Source organism: Tyto alba, unplaced genomic scaffold (assembly GCF_018691265.1).
Source record: "Tyto alba isolate M040663 unplaced genomic scaffold, T.alba_DEE_v4.0 Super-Scaffold_32, whole genome shotgun sequence".
Taxonomy (NCBI): domain Eukaryota; kingdom Metazoa; phylum Chordata; class Aves; order Strigiformes; family Tytonidae; genus Tyto; species Tyto alba.
The window spans coordinates 3,037,140-3,056,956 of NW_024881307.1; the positions used below are offsets into that span (position 1 = coordinate 3,037,140).

Consider the following 19,817-nt stretch of genomic DNA (forward strand, 5'->3'; position numbering starts at 1 on the left):
GGCCAATCGCCGCGCCGTCCAGGAAGGACGAGGCCGCCCCCTCAAGTGACTAAAGGATGGCTGGTCCGGCGAGCCACGCCCCCTCCCCCGCTACCAGCCAATAGGGGGAGGCGAGGGGCAGGGCGTCCCGCCCCCGCGGGAGCTCCCCCACCACCGCCCGCCCCGCCGGGTAATGGCGGCCGAAGATGAGGGTTGAGGCCGGGGGGAGGCCCTGAGGGGAAACGCGGGGCGGGGAATCACCCCGGGGGGAATTTTCACCCCCCTTTTATTTTTAGGCTGCTAGAGAAATTAACCGCCCACGTGAAATGCCTTACATCGGGGAGCCTAAAAGGCCGTGGAGTGGCACGGGGGGCTGTGGACTCAAAGCCCTCCAGCCTCCTTGCTTCTCCCCAGGAGCAGGGTTCCTGGGGTCATAAAAGCAGAATGAGACGGTTTCCCCATCTAAAAATAAAACAGGGAGGTTTCCCACTCTAAAAAGAAACCCATCTCTACATCTATCCCTGATCTCTTAAAACCCCTGACCCACCATTCTACCAGCAAGCTCAGAGCCCTCCTTGTTCCACAATAAAAACCAACACAGGTGTGCTTTTCTTTTTTTTTTTTTTTTTTTTTTTTTAATATTTCTTTCTTCAAATAACAGCTACTGAATAATAATCATAGGTTGCTTCATCCCACTGCCAACACTGAGGGCGGGTACTCACCAGGCACCACCTGGAAGAGAAGACATCACACATGCCGCCAACTTCTGTAAACACAGCAAAGCTCTCCTAAACTTTAATTAAACAGGCAGGTATCATGCTCACCTCCTCCAGTTTGTGCCCTGCTCGGTCTGTGCCTCTGTTTCTCTTGAACCACCTGAGCACCACACCGGTTTCTTCCAGTGCAGATGTTCTGCTGCAGCTGATGCCACGATTTAAAGACACATTTCTGGCTTTAAAACCAATTGTGCCAAATTTGCAGTGACGCAATTTTAATTTTACCATGTTACTTATAAAAAGAAATAAAAAGATCTTTTACAGAATGTCGCATAGTTATAAAACATTTCCATGCTCAACTTCCATATTCTTTAGAGTCTCTTACAAGCACTATTTTCTGAAATAGTTGAACGGAATATTGCTGGAATGTTGCAGATGGGGGGTAAATCTGTGCGATAGATCAATAAGCAGCCCAGTTTTAATTAAAACAGCTGACTGGTCCACTAGTCACTTATTATAGTCTCTTTTTTATAGTATTTGAAAACGCTTAAATCTCTTTTACTGCAGTCCTCTGGCATATATAATTTTCAACTTGGCCAAATTCAGTTGGAAAACAGAGTTAAGTTCTTTTTGAAAAGATACATTTTAATGTAAATATTTTGTTGTGCAATATGAATACAAGGGTAATGAACAAGACATTCTGAGTTAAGCTTTTCCCTTTTATTAAGATAGGAGGCATTTTTCTTTCTCCCTAGGCCAAAAAGTACAAGCTCTTTATAAATCTTTAGATAGGAGTTTTCATTCGTGGTTGAATTTATATAGCATTTAAGTGCTATATAAATTAATATACTTTTAATACTTAATATTTACATAGTGTTTGGTGAGTATTAATTAATGTTCACAAGCCCTCTGTGAGCCTGTGCATTTTGAGGATGGCAAAACAGCTGCCAAAAAAAAAGAAGTCTTGTTAAGTTGGGGTATGTGAAAACTTGATTTTTGGGGCACAGCAGAAACTGAAGTAATTGGCTGCAGGTTACTGAGCACCTCTTGCAATCAAGTCACAAATGTCTTAAGTACAGAGGCATGCAAAGTATGAGGGCCCTCCTGGGAGTCAGAATTTCCATGGCCATGTGGTGCCAGTCTCAGAGGTCAGAGCAACAGCACAACCAGAAGACACCTGGTCCTCTGCCTCAACCTGGGCAGGTATAATGCTTTATGGTAGGACGTTGTCTGTTAACACAAAAGAAAGCAGCATCCCCATAGGCAGGTATGATATACCAGAGACGTGAATCACTTTGGGAGTATTTTTACTGAGACAGCCCCAATTACAACAGTGTTATCCTCGTTCTTCAAAAAACCAATTTCAGTCTGGTAACTTTTGGGGAATTCTCACAGATAAGCACAAGATACGGCCTCAGCTGCATTCTCACCTCCAGTAACCTAGCCTGCTCCTAGTACTCCCCTGCAGACACCAGCGTGTAAGAGCTGAAGTCCTGCCGCGAGGCTGCAACGCAGCATATCCTGCTTCAAAAGCGAGACAATCATTGCTCAGTTCACTACCTGAAAAAAAAAAAAAAAAAAAAAAAAAAACCCAAAAAGTTGAAGAATAACACGTTCCCTTTCATATAGAGATCAGTCCTCCCCAGGCAAAAAAGTCCCCAGAAAGAAAAATTCTAAGATCACCAGATCTTGTTCTTTCTTTGGTGGTCATCGAGAGATCTATATGCAACTAAATTCCTATTTATGAATTATGCTGGGTGGCAGGGAGGAAAAGAGATTGAGGCAGAGTCTCCAGCAAAATGCAGATGTGATTCTAGCTGTTAAAAAAACCAAACACTTTCATCAAGGAAAGGCTTTGGAGGTGGTTGCTTTCAGATGAGTCCTAGCCAACACAGAAAGGGCAGGTTACGCTACTGCAGGTATGCTGACACTCACAATGGTCATGGTTAATTTAGCACGTAGATATATTCCAGATGAGAACTGGTAGTTATCTGTTGCCTGTGAGAACAGTACCACTTTGAATGAATGCTGCAAGGCTGTGGCCTTCCCTAGAACACCTTTCCTGTTGTTAACCCTGCTAGGTAGGTGGCAGCTTACATTTCCTTCCAAGAATCCCATTTTATATGCTTGGTTCCAGGGCTTTTAGTGCCCTTTTCCCAGCACATCTGTGCTAAGGAAGCACTAAGAATCTCATCCTCGCACCTTTGGCTGCTACTCTTTACGCTGTAAGATGTTTCAAGGGAACATCTCTGCCCATTATCACTTGCAAGACCACAACTGTGTAAACGGAAAGAATGTATTTATGATTGCAAAAACCAAAAACGTGCCCTGAAAGGGCAATGTTAAACTCTTGATAAAAAGGTCAAAGAAGTCAGGCAAGGAATGTGTCTGGTACCATTAAAGTCACTGCAAACAGCAACATTAGCAAACTGATGTGCAGAGACCCTGCCAGTACCTGGAGAATGAGTTCACAGGAGCTAGAAAGTTTTTGAATATTCTCAGCGTTCTCTTAAAAGTCCACAAATTAAAGCATAAAATTGATCTACTCTGTGAATGGTAATGTTATGCAGCTCTTTTAATTAAAAAACTTGATTGAAGCTTTAAATGCTGGATCATAGGATTCGTACTAGCTCTACGTGATAGATATGCGCAAGTTAGAGGTTGCAGAGGTAGAGCTGAGTCAGCCCTGGTTTGGGGAGGTAGAATGCAAACTGAATTTAGCAAATGACTACAGCATGTGGAGGGCTTGAGTAAAGAGAAGACTAACAGTGCTTCTGGAAAAAATATACCACCCAACTGGCATGAATGATACACAGTTAACTGCCACAACTCATCACGAGCCGTACTGTGCTTTGGACAAGCCTTCTATCTGTTAACAAGGCTGTGTGAGGGACATAAAGTCATGCAAAGCTTTGACTAGTCAACTAAAACTCGATCCAACATCCGGCTCTGTGAGTGCCTTTGGGAAATAATACTTCTCCAAAACCCCTAAATAATGTCAGAAAATTGCCAACCCGCTATGGAATTGGACATCTATATTTGGCTGCAAAACTTCTTTGTGGAAGTCTAGGGTTCCTGCAGTTTTGCAACTCAGTCTTCCATCTAATTCAAATGGACAACACGTTGCAAACAAGGTGTAGAAAGCCCAGCACCAATGAGACAAAGGAAATCACTGAAGAAACTGGGCTTAAGATATAAAGTATACACAGAAGATGACGATGTTCCATAGAAAATGGGTAACAGGAAAGATGCAGAGACCTTCTAGGCCTTGAAAGATAATGCAAGGCAGGCAGGAGCTTAAAAAAAGAAAGGCAATTTCTATGGGAATACAATGAAGGTTAGAAGAGTGAAAGGATGGAGAATAAATAAGAACAGATGCATTGCAAGTGGAGTTGTACCTTAAAAATGGATAGAAAGAGTAATTGCAGGAGTGAGGAAAACCAGCTTGGGAATCTGTGAAAAGGAGGCGACACAGTAAATAGTGGTGGACAACAAGCCTTTCTGTTTCTGCTCGAAGACATCTTTAAAAGGGCTGGGCAGGAAAGGGAAGAAAAGTCTACCCTTTATTGAATCCTTAACTCTTGATGGCCATTTTCCTACTGCTCTATTCTGTGTCTGAAACAGTGCCATCGATCTGGCTTTCATGCAGATATTCTTAAATTTTTCTGGGGGATTGATTTAAACAGCAGTTTGTGCTATGTTAATCTCAACCAGCATGATTCTGGCCTACAGCATGTAACAGACTGCTAAGAAAAAAATCATAACATTAATACTAACTCTCCCATAATTGCAAACTTCAAAATAAGCCCTTTTTTTTTTTTTTTTAGGTTTAGAAATATTACTGCTTTGCTGAAGCACATCAGCACAGAAAAGGTGGCAATGCACTGGAAAATGAAAAATACATCAATCGAGGATGCTTAAGGCTAGCACAACAAGAGCGTGGCTGCTAAAGGAAGCCGCTGCTCCTTCCATACTCTGCATATGAATCTTAGCATCCGGAAAATGTGCTAAGTCTGTGATCTCTTCATTTACTAGATGGAGGGCAAAACCAATGATCACCGTGAATTTAACTGGACAATTTGTTTTTCTGAAGAGGAAGATTTCCCCTTACAAAAGGAGTGTCTCAAGTCACAAGCAATCCTTTTTGGAATAAATTTGCACATCTGTAGGATTCACTACCCAGGAAAGGAAATTACCTCTGATATATAATTCAATAGAGTAATGAGCTCACAGTCGGATTTAGGATCCCAAATGCAAAAATAGAACCTAACCACCTTTTTAGCTAACGATCAGCTTTCAAAATATACAAACTGGCTATTTATGCTGCTCATTTTCTCTCTCCAGACGGATCTGAGGCTTTGGGCACTGGCAAAATCTCAAGGCAGAATAATGCCCGATGCTTCTTCAAAGAGCTGTAGCAAAGACTTAACCTGACACATGGAACTCAGAAGGCAGGGGGGCCTAGAGGTCTACAAATAAAGGCCTAGTCCGGACACTGCAGGGGAGAGAGGAAGGAGAGCTGCATTGCAGAAAATATTTAGTAAACTCTCACCGTCTTGCATCGTAGTATCTTCCTACAACGGGCTGAAGGTGTCCTGTCATCTTTGTCTCTTCTAGTCCACCCGTGAAGACAGGAGTGTCATTTAGTCTCCGAAGATGGCAGGATCGGTCACTCATGTATCAAGGCAACCAAACCATTCCAACTTAAATAAGCCGAGCACTGCAGTTTGTGGTGGAGAAGCCGTATGAGACTCTTAGAGAGAAAAAAACCACAATTGAAAAAAATCCACCAACTGTTCTGCGTATTTTTCCACAGGTATTGGCTCATTGCGATCCTGAGATTTCTCCTGTGGTCCTTCGACAATGTTTCTTTCTTCTCCCCTTGTGTGCTTGCTGGTCTCACTCAGACAATCTTGTTGCAACGGTGTGAAAGGTGGTTCATTTTATAGAGGTCATTCATGACAGATGAAAATTCAAATATGTTATAATTAGCTGCAGTTCCACATAAGTCAGTATTATTGCAGCTTTTATACTAGATCTGATTTTGTCCCACAAACGTGTGTGTCAAGTATTACAGTAGAATGATTAATGATATCACACATAACGGAAGGATTAAGCATTGATGCAGGAGAATTGCTCTAGAAGAACAATTTTAACTTATTTCTACTCATAATTTATTTTTGTCCTGCACTGTAAAAGGAACCTGAAATTGAAAATAAAAATGGCTTGTGTTACTGGCAAGCAACAGAAGAGATCTGATTCATGATTGAATTCATCATTTGGTATTCATTGGTGGATTAAAAGCCAAATCATTTTAACAAATGGCACGGCAATGAACAGCATCAAATATAAAAACCTCAAGACTTGTCCTGGTGAATAAACGTAGAATCATTTGCAGCAGCTTTGAAGATAAGTGCAATTCAACAACAAAAAATCTACCCCTCCCTCCACAATCAGGTCTGATTCAGTGCCTGTTACATCAGGCATCACAGAATAACCTGTGCTAACAAGCTCTGTTATGGCGCACTGAAGTTGCCTTTTATTACCCCCCCATCACCTGTTTGTGCAGTTACTCAGTTTGCAAGCAAGAGGGTGTGTTAGGAAGTAACTTACGACACAGGAACAGACAATAAGGAATTTTAAAACGTCTAGGAGACATGTCGTGTCTGATACTGCAAAGCTTCATTACTGGGAACTGTTGTTTTCCATCAGCTGCATGATACTTTTAAGTGCTTATTTTTCTGGTGCACTTAAAAAGCAAAATAACTCCACCAAAAATTCCCTCCTTACTTTGATATCAGCGTAGATGGCTGCAGTTTGCATCATTCTATTTAAACAAACATTAAGGTACATTTCCTGTTACAATCATCATTAGAAGCCTCATGGCTCCCAACCACCCAGTCATTTTTCTTATGTCAACACAGGAATATTTATTTTAGTTTCTGGAAATGTGCACCCTGGAGACAAGGGAGTTGTGCAACAGGTACCACAGGGACCTGCAGCTTTTCCCTTCGGTGCCTGTCACCAGACCACGCTTTGGGAAACAGCTGGAGGGTCTTGTGCTGCGTAGCAGCTTAGTCTGCAACTGAGAGTTTGGGGGAAAATCAGTGGGATTTTGGAATTCCCAAGCACAGGAATTCATATTCGCAGGCCTTGCTCTACAATTTTTTTTTTTTTAAAATGCCCCAGATACAGACAGTGCTCTCTAGTACTATTTATTTATAAACTCATTTAAGAGAGAGGCTTCATATTCTGCACTTGGTTTTTTATATCCTTTGAAAAGTACAATTCTTTGGAGGGCCACAAGAAAATGAGAAGTAGCAGTACTTTTGCAGGTTTCAAGCTCCTAAGGCAGCAGAAAGTTAGAATATAGGTTCTCTTGGCAATAAGAAATAAAGAAATACACGTATTTGAAGTCTGTTTCTGTTGAATAAAGGCATACAGGCAAGACAGGGCTTAAAGGAACTGGGACATCTGCATAGAAGATAAATCCCAGTGTCTCCAAGGGAAGGATCGACCGCCTACAGCTTCCACTGGCAAACCCATGGCCCAAGGGGAAGAACAGCCCCCTCAATTCCTTGCCCAAATCACATTTTCTCAGAAGATGAGTCAGCCCCTGAGAGATCTTTGTTTGAGCAAAAGTCATGCCTCTTTTCCTGTAACTTTCCAATCGTCATTTCCCATGTCTTGCAAAAGGCTGAATTAAAAGTTGCTCTTTTTATTTTACTACTTTTTTAACTAGGATTTCCCCTCACTCACAGGAAGAGCGAGCAGCCTGTGCTCTCGCTGTTCCGGTTTGCCTAAGCTTGAAGGTCCTTTTTTCACACCCCCCCCCCAACAAAGGCATTTTGCCCCACAATAATGAACACATCAGTTCGCAGGAGAGCTTCCCATCAATACCAGCCTATTCTGCATTTTGTGAAGCAAATTACAAGGCTTCTTCCAAGTCTAGGTTTTCCTGCCTTTTCTCAGTCATTTGGTTGACTCCCCAAGATCTCTACCAAGATGTAGCTCATTGGCTAAGTTATATAAAAGGAGTCTTAAGTAGAGCACTCTATTGAGGTTTGAGTTTTCCCTTTAAAATGCAAATGGCTGGTAGTTAATTCCCTTTTGGGATTTAAGAGCTGAATTTAAAATGGGAAATGATGATACAAAAATATACTTCAGAAAGCATTGCAGTATGAGTAATGAAACATTCGGCACATGAATACTGATTCTTCTGGTCAGCCAGACATCTTCATTTATCTGCATTTTAATAGCTTCCCTCAAAACTGCTTTTGGCTAAATTTTTCCTCAATGTATTACCTGATGCAGTCTCAGCAGACTACAATGAGGGTAAAATTTGACCACATTTTCTATTTTTTAAAATCTCATCTATCAGCAGTCAAATATATCAATATTCTATCAGGTGTTATAAATATCTCCCTCTTTTCTGTTAAAAAGTCTAACTAAACCTTCTCCATACTTTCTGAAAATATAGCTGAATGACAGACCTGTTTGCCAGCTCCTTTGTTGACTGGACAGGCTAAAAAGCCATCCCAAAAAAAGTGTGTCCTTAGCAAAGATGTTAAATCAGTATTTAAAGGAATATTTCCCATCTCACTTTGTTTTTTATTTAATGACCAGTTTACTTCCAAGGGGGAAAAAATAAGCATGTATAATTATGTCCTTAAATCGATTTATGCTTAAACACATACATATACATGTGCACACACAGACACACCCTTACGAGCTTCCAGCGACCTGGGGGGATGCTAAGTGCTCTAACCTGCATTTAAAATTCAGAGTGCTCTGCTCCTTGCATGATCAGGCTTTAAGTAACTCAGCTGGATTCCTTGTATTTGTTCCATCTTCTGGAAAATGTACCTTTACATAACTCTTCAAAAGAATTCAATTTCTATGCACATGGGCACTGGCACAAACACGTACACCGGTTTTAATAAACCTTATACTGGCAAAGGATGGAATCGTGTCATCATGATACGAAACCCACAGATCACGTGTCTAAAAGGGAACCGCCAAGCTTCTAGCCTGTGTTTAGAAGGGCCTAACCCTGTGATCTAGTTGAAGAGCTAGAAATCATTTGTATTTGGATACGCTTGCAGAGCCGGAGCCGTGGCCAGGGAGCACGTGCAGCCGTGTGAAATCCGAGCAGACCCCAGCCCAGGTGCCCCCCCGGCGAATGATACCTGCCCCCAGCATCGACTGCAGCAGCCCAGTGTGGGTGCGTGGGTAGATCCCTTGGTGGGGTCAGCAATTAAACACCTACGCCATCTCAAAACCTGAAATACAATGATTTACACAAAGCAAGTTTTTCCTCTGTCCATACAAGAAGGGATAGCATATATCAAATATTCAAACTTTTCCTTTTTGCCCTTCTTTTCTTTCCGTGTTTTTCTGCAAATCACAGACTGTCCAAGTTCTCCAGGCTCTGTTTTCTCTTTTTTGTTACAGACTGACTTCAATCAAACCCTAGATCTAAAAGTCCCCAAACAACCAACAAAGAATGTATTTCAGTACGTTAAATTTGAGAAGTCACAATAAGGGCCGTGATATAATACTGTGATATCACTCACAAAGGACTATTACTTCATTGTGAATGAAAACAGCATCTGGCACAGGGCAGGAAATAATCTACCAAAAAAGCATCCAAGAAGTACAGCAATGAAAAACAAGCATCAAATGAGTTTACAGCTATGTAGAGTTGTTCTCTTCGTTAAAGGTTCTTGCATTGTGAAAACATTTCTTTAAAGTAAGGGAAGGAAAAATACCACACACATTAAGTCTTTTTTCTGCCTTCAACTCAAAGGCTTGCCAAGAGCTTTTCAACAATTGCGTGATTCACTATTGAGTATTTCATCGTGAAAGAAGCCTGCATTCTGTACGGTAGAGGGCTCTTTCATTCATTTTTATTTTGTGTTTATGTTATCAACCAACATGTCAGCTGTTAAAGAAAACCTGGTGAAAGACTATGAAAGGAGATAAACCCCCAGAAGGTGTTACAGAAATGCTGAATTGTCTTTTAGTTTTAATTACACCTTTAAGGTGGTTTTGCTGTGTTGCAGTTGCTCTATATTCAATGAAATCGTATTTTGTAAAGCATTTTTTCAACAGTTCCTGCAGCCACTGTAAGAGAAAGCGAATGGATCAAAATAAAGCTAGACGAGGGCCAAACTTGTGAAGGAAAAATTAAAACCAGGCATCATCAGCAAGTTTCCTAGAAGTTCGGCAGGGAATTAGTGAGGAGAGGGCACAGAAGGGGAGCCCAGCCCTGGAATTCATTACAAACATTAACGCAGAAGGAGACGTCTTATTACAACCCTTTGCATTTGAGGAGGACTGCAAGGATGTCAAGTGTCTCATTCAACTTCTGAGGGCATTCTTGGATGAAACAGAACTCAGCAGGGATATGAATTCAGCCACATCAGACTGATCCACAAAGTGTAAAATGACCTCGGCATCTTAGGGGTATTCTTCTCCTTTGCCTTCTGAAGCATCTCAGCAACTGAAATAGTAACTTTCAAGACAATCTTACCCTGGTGGCAAAAAAGACATTTCAGTGGAAAAATTGGTTGGATGTGCCTGCAGCTGGCAAGTCTCAAGGTAACTCCACATTGGCTTTAAGAAACACCCACGCTCTTCCTGTGGCTCTCTGTTATTCAGGCAAATTCACTAAGGAGCGAATTTCAGAGGATTTTTAAAATCAGAGGTCAAATTCTGGGATCCTTTGATAAAACTCTCAGCCCAGATCCTACCTGAGCTCCCACTGTATTGTATTAGCTTTAAAGACAGTCTGCCCGAGCAAATGGATTTTAGAGCACTGGGGAATACCAATTCTATTCTGACAGCAGAACTCTTGAAACAAATATCCAGAAGGGTCCCTGCAAAATTAAGGCAGAGCAAACCTAACATGACGCAGGACACGCAAGCACCCTCAGCTGGAACTGCAGCAAATATTGTATTGTGAACTGCAGCCTCATGCTCAGGCAAGCAAATCCTGAATTTTTCCACTGTATGCAGGCTGAGGTTACAAGAGTTCTCAGCAACAGTTGAACAATTCTGTAATAACAGAGAAATGCTAAGTACTGTCATAACTGTGTTGGAAAGAATTCTCTCACCTTACTGTGTAAATCTGCTGCTTTGAAGAAAACACTTCTGTTTCAGGTCGAGCTGGCTAGGTGCCTGGGCACACCTGGAATACATAACATTTGGGTGCACCTGAATAACTTTGACAATAAAGATTATTTCCTGTAAAAAAGAAAGAAAGAAAGAAAAATAATTAACCTGGCTTAACATAACGGGGCTATGTTCTGTTCACTGAAAGATTTTGGGGAAGCAATTGATGCGTTATTTCTTTGTAGCCTACAGTATCCGCATCCCTCCTCCGGCATCGTTTGCCTGAAGCCCAGTGGAGGAGCTGCCAGAATTCCCTGCTCCTGGCAGCTCTGCGCTTTTTTCTCGGTGCAGCAAATTTTCATGTTTTTCCTGTCTCGCTGGCAGCAGGAGTTTTTCATTTGCAGCCATCTGCACCAGGGCAGAGGCTGCGGCTTCAATCTTAATGGCTGTCTCAGATGATACCGTTTTCTTTTTGTCAGCTTTAGAGATAAGGCAGCATTGAACTCACTGACAGATCTTGGCACTTGCTATACATTTACTCTATCTGATACCCGCTCTTCTCCTAAGACACTTGTTTTCAAAGGTGTTCAGGTATCTGTCTATAGCGTGGGTGGAATATACTTACCTTCCAAACTCAGTTTAGTTTCAAAACATCCCCTCCTTTAAACTAATCAGTCACTAAGGTAAACATTTCTCTTCCGATGAAACAGCTATCCCCTTGAAGGACACATCCAACTGCAAAGAATCACTCCGCAAAAATATTTTGAATGCAATCCAAAATGACACCTAAGGCAACACAGCCCCACGCTGCTGCCTGTGTCTGCTCACACCGGGCTCTTGCTGCAGGGTCAGGAACTCAAACAGGACACCGCAGTCTCCTCTGCCAGAGCTCTTGATAGCAGTGTAACACCACCAACATTGCAAATGTTATTTTTTTTCACTTAATCCCAGAATCCTGTGAGGAAATTTCAGCCGTGTTTTGCTGTTTAAAAGTCTAACTTCTTAATTGTTATAATAGAAAATTGAGGAAAAACTCTAAAATACAATAAGTAAAAACTTAAACCTCATGCGCACAGAAGTATGCAACTTCCTCCAAAACTTTGTGTTTTTTATTTTTTTTAACCAGAGACACGAGTTTTTAATAAATGTGATAACAGTGGAAACACTACACTTAAAATAGAATTTCAAGCAAAGCTTAGGGAAAAAACCCACAAAACTACTTTGCCGAAACTCAGGGCTGCTGTAGGGACAAAGCTTTACCTGCAGCACCCAAGCAGCAACATAGCACCCTGCCAGCAACCAGAGCCCCCTCTAAAAAATCTTAGTGATCCAGAACAGCTTCACCTGGGGCCTCCACCTATGGGCCCAGGGGCTCTATTTAAGCCAAGCCCAGGGGCTTTTTCCTTTTTCTGAATAATCCTAAAAAAGCATTGAACTTCAGCCTAGGGACAGCTGTACTTTGCTGTGGATCTCCAACCTTCCTTCCCAGCTTGATCTTGAATCTGTCTCCTTGCTATGGACTCGGCAGGTAACTACGGGGTTTTTTGTTTAATCCTAATTGTCCTCACTAGCCTGCATCGTGACCTGGAACTTTAATTCCTGTCTGGACACCAGACCTGCCTCATCCTCTTGAACTTGCCTGCTGACCTGGATTCTTAAATGATCCTGACTGCCAGCTCCAGATAAGCCTTACTCATCTTGTTCAGGTGCTGAAGGGTGAGATTGAGCTGATGAGTACTTTACTTTCACAAGCTCGGAGATCCAGACTTTTGGATAAGAGCTAGAGGCTCCCCAGGCGAGTTTTTTTTACTCTTAAAAATCTATAAGGATTTCTAAGGCTGCTCTGGAAAAATGCATCATGCAAGATGAAAGCAACTTTTTAAAAGCTCTTTTGCCCACTACAGCAGAAGGGCTAGTAAGGCAGATGGGGGAATGAGGAATGTGTTATACAGGAGAAGATGGAAGAAGTGTGGCTTGTGTAGTCTAGCGAAATAAACTTCAGGAGAGGCTATGACTGCTGTCTATAAATATATGAAGAGAGTAAACAGTAGGGAAGGAAAAAAGTCCCCTATTTAAATTGCATAAAAATGTTGGCACAAGAACAAATAAGAAGAAATGGGCCTTGGAAAAAAAACATTGTCTTCAGTGATGTTTTTAGTCTCTTGTTCAAGGCCACAAGAACAAAAGTCTCAGTCTCTTCCTAAGAGCAAGCCTGCTCAGGCTATATTCTGCGGTGTCTGTGGCTTGGAAGCCCCCCTGCCAACTCCTACATTCATGAGAAGGTCAGATTTCTTAATTTTTAAATTCTGGGGAAGGAGGAAGATTGACCATCTGACAGATAAATATCTTTTATCTTTATACACACTGAAAAATAATACTGAGTTTTCCCAGCTAGGGGATTTACTTTTTGATGTTCTATAAAAATCCCAGATAAACAGAGTGTATGATTGGCACACATACTAAATGAGATAATAAAATATGATTTTATTTTTTTTTTTTTATGTGGTAGCTGTCTAAACATCTACCAGAAGTTATCACTGTACTTTTTTTTCTTCACGTTGCCTCTCTTTTTTATCTATTAAGTGTATCCAGAAGCAGGAGAAATATCTCTGAAGATCCTTTCTTTCCCCCACAGAGGCTGGGTAAGACTGACTCTATCATCTCATCATCGCTTTTTTGAAAACAGCTATCAAAGGGACATGTATTAACATGTCCTTTCCCATGGCTGGAGACAGGGAGACTTTCTAGAAAAGTTAAAAATCCTTTAAATCCTGTAAATATTTATGATGACTTTTTTAAAGACTTCATTATAATGCCTAGATGCAGGACTAATTTTAACAGAGAATAGTCAACTTTTATTCAACTTTCTAGCAAACTCTGAAATATCAAAAAGCATTGCTAATAGTTTTCTGAGTCATTCCAGCTTGCTTAATGGAGAGGAAACCCAAACAGCCTCAGTTTACTTTGCAGTTGATGCACAAATTATTTCCTACTAATGACAGTGCTTCTGCATAACCAGAACTGGATAGTGGTGACACCCAAGCTTGACTGAAAAACCAGCCAACAAAGTTGGGTGCTTTCAATTAAGTATTGTAAGGCTAATTGTGGTCGAGCATCTTTCGCAGAGAAGAAATGCACATCCTAAATAAACAGTAGTCCCAGATGAAGAAGTGGTTGACCTGGATTTGAAGCTGAACTGTGTGTGGCCAGTGCAGATTTCTGGGAAATGCTCCAGTAATTAAGGAGTCTTGCAATGCGAAGAACAACTCTGCTGCATTGCTGTTCCTGTACTTGCCACTGCCAGTGAGCTTACTGGGGCACTTACTGGTACCACAACCACCTGGCTGCCTTGCTTAAGGGCCAGGACTCCACAGTAGCAGCTGTGCACAGGAAGAATAAGAAATATTTTTCTCGCCCTGGGAAAGCTTGCAAACAGGGAGTTTCCATGAAAACTTGTGAAACACTAAACTCTGTTGGTTGATTCCTATCATCCCCTAAACCTGAAGATCTCAAGACACCACCAGAAGCAGCAGCTTTAGTAAATATGGTTATAATGGAGTTGGGGAGATACTGGTGTGTGAGTGGCAGAGTATTTTCCCTGCAGGCATTTTTGCAGCCAGAACTTGCTTTTCCCATCCCTATACTGCAGCATGGCTTTGCTAAATAGATTTTCACAGTAACCTGAAATGCTCCTTTTTCCTAAGACTTGATGCACCTCTTACCGAATGCACAGTAAAGATATTGGGGGGGATAAACAAGTTTTTTCCTCACTTATTACTGTGCCCGTTGCCTATATTTCTTAAGAATATTGGGGGACAAATGCCACGTGGGTGGGTACAGATCAGGCAAAAGGATAGCCAATAGTGAATGTATGTGATGAAATGCTTTCTCTACTGGGTATGTTTTTCATTTAGTTTTAAGTAAAATAACTTTAAATTTTTGAGATGATTAGGCAGATGCTATTAAAACACACTAACCCCCAAGCTTCTTTTGGTCAAACCTTTCCTTGCAGTATAAGGGGATTAATTCATCTTGTTTAAAAAAAAAGAGTTAAACTTTTTTTGGTGGGGAGGGGAGTGACCCTGGGAACTAATATAGGATAACTTTGTTGTATTTGTATGTGTTTTACATGAGGCTACTTTAATTAAATTTATTGTGTCTTGCTCTAAACCAGTAAACTTGTATCACTACCTTCACCATGTTCTGTATTCTCTGTGCAGGAGGCAAAGTAATTACATTCCAGTTGCATTATAATTTAGCAGGTTCTAAGAGAAACATGGAGAGAGCTGAAGTTTTTCCATCTTCTAGATTGGTGTTTTAAATCACAGCCAGCTGCTGACTTGCACAAGGGAAGGTACCACAATGCATAGCCCAATTCTGAGCACAGTTTAATTTGGAAATCTAGGCACAAGTACCTACTTATCATGCACAGATGTAGTCCGGGAGGTCAATGGGGCCAGCAAGGCATCATCTGCTGCTCTAATAATTCAAATGAGTTTACAGCACTTGAGCATTTTTCTTCGTCATGGATTAATCTACACGCTTCTCCAAATGGGATAATGTTATGAAGAGAAATCAAATAACCTCAACAAAACCAGTAACAAAGAGGTATAGACAAGAAAAGAAGAAAAAAGCTTTCTAGGAGGTCTGAAAGACCTTAATGGTGAGCAGCTTGATGTGACTGTGGTCCATGTGTGGGAGGTTTGTTTCTAAAGCAGGATGGTAACAGCGTTTTAATAGGTGCAGGGAATGGATGAAGAGGTTCAGGTGAAGAGTTGGGTCAAAAAGATATTCACAAGTAAATGAAATGAGGTTGGGTTGCATATGCTTTTCCACCTGGAGCCTGAAATGAGGGAGAAAATGTCAGTATGCAGGCTTTGATGTGGGGGATGATGCTGTGGTCTGGAAAAATGAGCCTTGTAGTGGCCACAGGGAAGAGACACAGGCAAGACAGGACACAGGCAGTGCTGAAATAGCACTATCCAAATGAGGTGGAGATACAGATCTGATGACCCAGGAGATAAGGGGGGAAAAGAAGGATTTGATGAAGGGCTACAGCACTATTCCAGATAATATACGTGAGTGGGGAAATGACTTTATGTAGCTTATTTGAACTATGAAGACTAGAACTAAATTAACCTAGTGTGAAGGCTTCTCTCTCTCTGACAGCATGAAGCTATTGGAAAAACAAAGCCTGTGCTGGAGCATCAGAAACAACACATTAAATGTGGGAAATACAATAGGCATTACATCAGATTCTAGATCCTGCAGATGATGAATCAGACCAGCATGCTTTTTCTTCATCTGGCAGCTTGTGGCATCCACTGTACACTTGCACTGAATTGGCCTTTCCAAGCTATGAGGGGAAAAAAAAAAAAATATAACCTGTGGAATAACTTTCAGAATATGACCCATGTACCAGGGAAGGACAGCCCTGAGGTCCCATGCTGTTTTGTGCCCACTTGTAGAGCTAAATATCTGGATGAAAACATGGCACAAAAATGCGTTTGTGTCAGGGCCAGTAAGTATTCAAAATGTTAGGGAGACTCTTGGAAATCACAAATAAAAATGCAACACTGGAAACACCTTGATTTTTTTAGAAGTAATACATATAGCTGTTAAGACTTATGAGAAATAAAGCAGTTTTGTTTGGCCTTATGTATTTCTTTCTGCTATTTGTTATCCTAATGTTTCAGCATGGTATAATGAAATTGAAACTGTTTGTAGAGGATAGAGGAATAAATTGACTCCATAACTCTCAAATTCAAATTAAGATAACTGCCCAGAGGAGTAAAGTGTTGTGGAAGGGAAGAAAAAACCAAACTTCTAATTGTTAACTAATTCTGCTCACTTCAGTTTTAAAATCCTTTCTTATCTAGCATTTTAAGGTCAGATTCCTAAGCACCAGTTAGAAAATTTGCATCTCTGGGTTTTTTTTATCTTGATTGCTCACAGAAAGGATGGGTCAATCCAACAGGGGATGAGTTCAGTATACACCTGCACCTCTTAATTTGAAAGAGCAGATCAGGCTTTAGAAAGGCAGACCTAGTGGAGAATGAAGCTTAATTGTGCCAAGATCTGACCCTTTTACTATTCTCCTAGGGCAGAGAATGAGCAGAACCAGTTTTTGTAAAAGGAGTGATTCATCCTTAACCAAAATTTACCCTTCCTCTATTACTGGATTTTGGGTCAATTGGCCACAGTGGCCCATTGCAGGATCTGTAGCTGCCCACGCTTCAGTGGAACAGTGTTTATTATGTACCCGCAGTTCACGAAGCCATTTGGAATAAACTTAAAAGGTACAAAACACAGAGATTGTCTTATTTAAGAAATATCTTCTGAACTACTAGATCAAATAGCTTTCTGAGTGTATGCTAATGTCAAATAAGGGAAAAGAAAAGCAGTATTTTTCCATGCCACCATAATACAAACACCTCTTTAAGAAGAGCAGCAATAAAAGTACGGCAATAACCCCACTGGAATGACCAATTAGTTAAATTTCTGAACAATAGTAATTATTATTCTTCTCTGACCTGACATTTAGGACTCAGACACATATACCACAAAAAAAAAAAAAAAAAAAAAAAAAAAAAGAAATGCCAGCAGCACTCTGGGTGCCTTTGGGCAGAAGGAGCCCTTTGGGGGGCATTTCCTCATGGGCTGACCCTCGACATACATCAATAGCTCTTGCTTCAGCTTTGAATTTGTAAGTATATAAGTAAAATTATGGCGAAACCCGCTGGTCTGCTGATTTTTGACACAGTTTCGGAGAATTGCACACCGAGGGGCTGTGGGAGGGGGCTGTGGAGATTTCGGGCTCCTGGTCTAGAGGGAGAGGGAGGTGGCCCCGGCCTTCCCTGCCGTGTAGAAGAGGGGGCCGGGGCCGCCCCCCCCTCCTCGCCCCAATAAATCACTGCCCGCCACTCGGGGGCCCGCCCCCCTCCTTCCCCGCCAGCAGGGGGCGCCCTGCCCCGCCCTCCCCGCAGGGGGCGCTGCTCGCTGCTCCCCCCCCACCTCCTTCTCCACCCCAGCAGGGGGCGGAGCGCCGCGATGAGAGGCCAGCTCTGATTGGTGGCAAGGCTCTCGGCGGAGCGGAGCGGGGATGAGAGCGGCGCTCTGATTGGTTGAAGGCACCCAAGGGGGGAGTAAAGGCCCGGGCAGGGGTTCCCCCCCCCTTCCCTCCCTTCCCCTCCCCATGGATCGGGGTCCCCCCCCTTGCTCCCTGGCCCCCTGACCTGGCCTCCTCCGAGTCTTTTCTTGAGGACTTTTGTGCCCCGTCTTGGCGCGCGGAGGCGTTTCAGCCAATCAGCGTGCGGCGCCGCGGCCTGTTGCCAGGCAGATTATGGTAATGAGGTCCGGGCGGCCGCCCCCCCCTCCCGCTCTGCAGCTACCATTGTGAGGTGAGGACAGGTGGGGGGGTTTGGGGCCGCAGCGGGGCCGGCGCCGGCGGCCGGGACGCGGCACCCGCATGGGACCCCCTCAGGTAACGCGATGGGACGGTCCGGGAGGGAAGCCCGATCCGGGGGCGCCGCGGGGACCCGCCGGGGGTTTTGGACTTGTTGTTTTAGTCGCACCCAAGATGGCGCCCGGAGCTGGCGGCTCCTTAGCGCTGGGGACGGGATAAACCGTTGGCTCCCGCGAGTGGGGGGGGGAGGGCGGGGGAGCTGGGCGCAGTCATTTCCCCTTCCCCCCCCCCGCGGGAGAGGTACAGTCCGCTTCTCCCCCCCCCTTCCCGCCCCAGCCGGGATCCCCCACCCGCCCCGGACTGAGGGAGAAGGGGCTGCCCCCACCCCTGATTTCCCCCCTCCCTGGATGGTACAGTCCGGACCCCGGCACCTTAGTGGCGAGGGGGGTGCCGGAGCCATCTTGTTCTTCCCTCCACCCCCCCCCTCCCCAGCACTGTGGGTCCCTCACCCCACCCCCCCCACCCCCCATTACTCTGGGCCGCTCGCTCCCCTACTCCCGGCCGCTGGGCCGTCCCGTCTCCTCCGCCCGCTCGGTGCGGCCTCTAGCCCCCGTTCCCCACCCCCCCCAGGGCTGGAGTGGTTGGAGCTGAGTGACCGTTGGGCGCCCTCACGGGGGACTGGTGGCGCCTCGCGCTATTTCGGGGGGGGGGTGGTGGTGGTGGTTTCTCACACTGGGGAACCGTCGCGGGGGGGGGGGGGGGAAGAGCGCACCTGCGCCTCCTGATTGGCTGCGCGCCTCGCGCCCCTGCCTCCCATTGGCTTAGTTAGGGGAGGGGGTCGCACCCCCTCCCCGGATTGGCTGCCGTTGGCCGCGGCGGTGGGCCGCAGAGGTATATAAAGAGGAGCGAGGGCGAGGGACTCGCACTTTGTCCTCACAGCGGCTGAGGGGAGAGGAGGGTTGGCTTGTTCTGCTTGAGGGTGGTGTTTGGCGTGTCCTAGGGGGTCTTGGTGGCCATGGGGCTTGGTGTTGGATGCCTTGAGGTGCTAAGATGGGGCTTGTGTGGATGGGTCTCGTCCGTGGGCAGAGTAGGACAGGGCCGTTGGGTTTGGGCCTTGCGCCAACTGCGTGAGGTGGTTCCCTCTGTGGAGGGCTCGAAGGAAAGGTCAAGGCCCCTGTGTGAGCTGCTGCAAGGAGAACCTGTGGTGTTTGCCCTTGCTCTGAGGGTGTTGGGCTTCGTGACAGTGGCAGTGGTCACTTCTGCCAAATACGCCCGTTCCTGTGGCCTGAGATACGGTTATAGCATGTGGCTGTTTGGTCTTGAGGACCTATTGCTACCTCAGTTTTGGTGTTGAGTTGGTGTCCTCGCCTGTGCCACGGCTGCCTTAAACTGTTAATGGCAGTGTGTTAAGTTAGAAAAATGAGGTCCTGGTGCTCTGTCTTAAAGACCTACCCACCCTAAAGAGACAGCGCACCTGTTCCAGGGTTACTTTTCTCTGCTGAAGACACTTCAAGCTATGCACAGTCACCTCCTACCCCTCCACTGCTCATTGCAGATCGTCGAGAGGGGTCTCACAGGGCTCTCTAGATCAGAGTTAAAAA

General features: G+C 44.0%; 1 protein-coding gene and 1 long non-coding RNA gene across 16 annotated transcripts in view; one reads left to right on the forward strand and one right to left on the reverse strand.

Moving 5' to 3' along the window:
- Positions 1-591: 591 nt before the first annotated feature.
- On the reverse strand, positions 592-18,136 carry LOC116958957. Of its 8 annotated transcripts, XR_006166053.1 has the most exons (7): positions 18,047-18,135; positions 16,062-16,167; positions 10,814-10,943; positions 5,248-5,448; positions 2,126-2,255; positions 804-900; positions 592-711 (listed from the first exon to the last, which is right to left on the reverse strand). It is a non-coding gene; the product is annotated as an uncharacterized LOC116958957 (long non-coding RNA). The 8 variants fall into 8 exon arrangements; XR_006166050.1 differs by having other exon boundaries at positions 592-900; XR_006166048.1 differs by having other exon boundaries at positions 804-2,255.
- Positions 18,104-19,817, forward strand: part of PRDM10 (PR/SET domain 10) — a 44,594-nt gene continuing 42,880 nt past the window's right edge. For 5 of the 8 annotated variants that reach the window (XM_032982222.2, XM_032982227.2, XM_032982231.2 and 2 more), the window contains exon 1: positions 18,184-18,294. The gene's annotated coding sequence lies outside the window, so the exon portion shown is untranslated. Of the gene's footprint in view, positions 18,295-19,817 lie in introns of all 8 variants that reach the window. The other 3 variants (XM_032982225.2, XM_032982223.2, XM_042800495.1) reach the window with 3 other exon arrangements.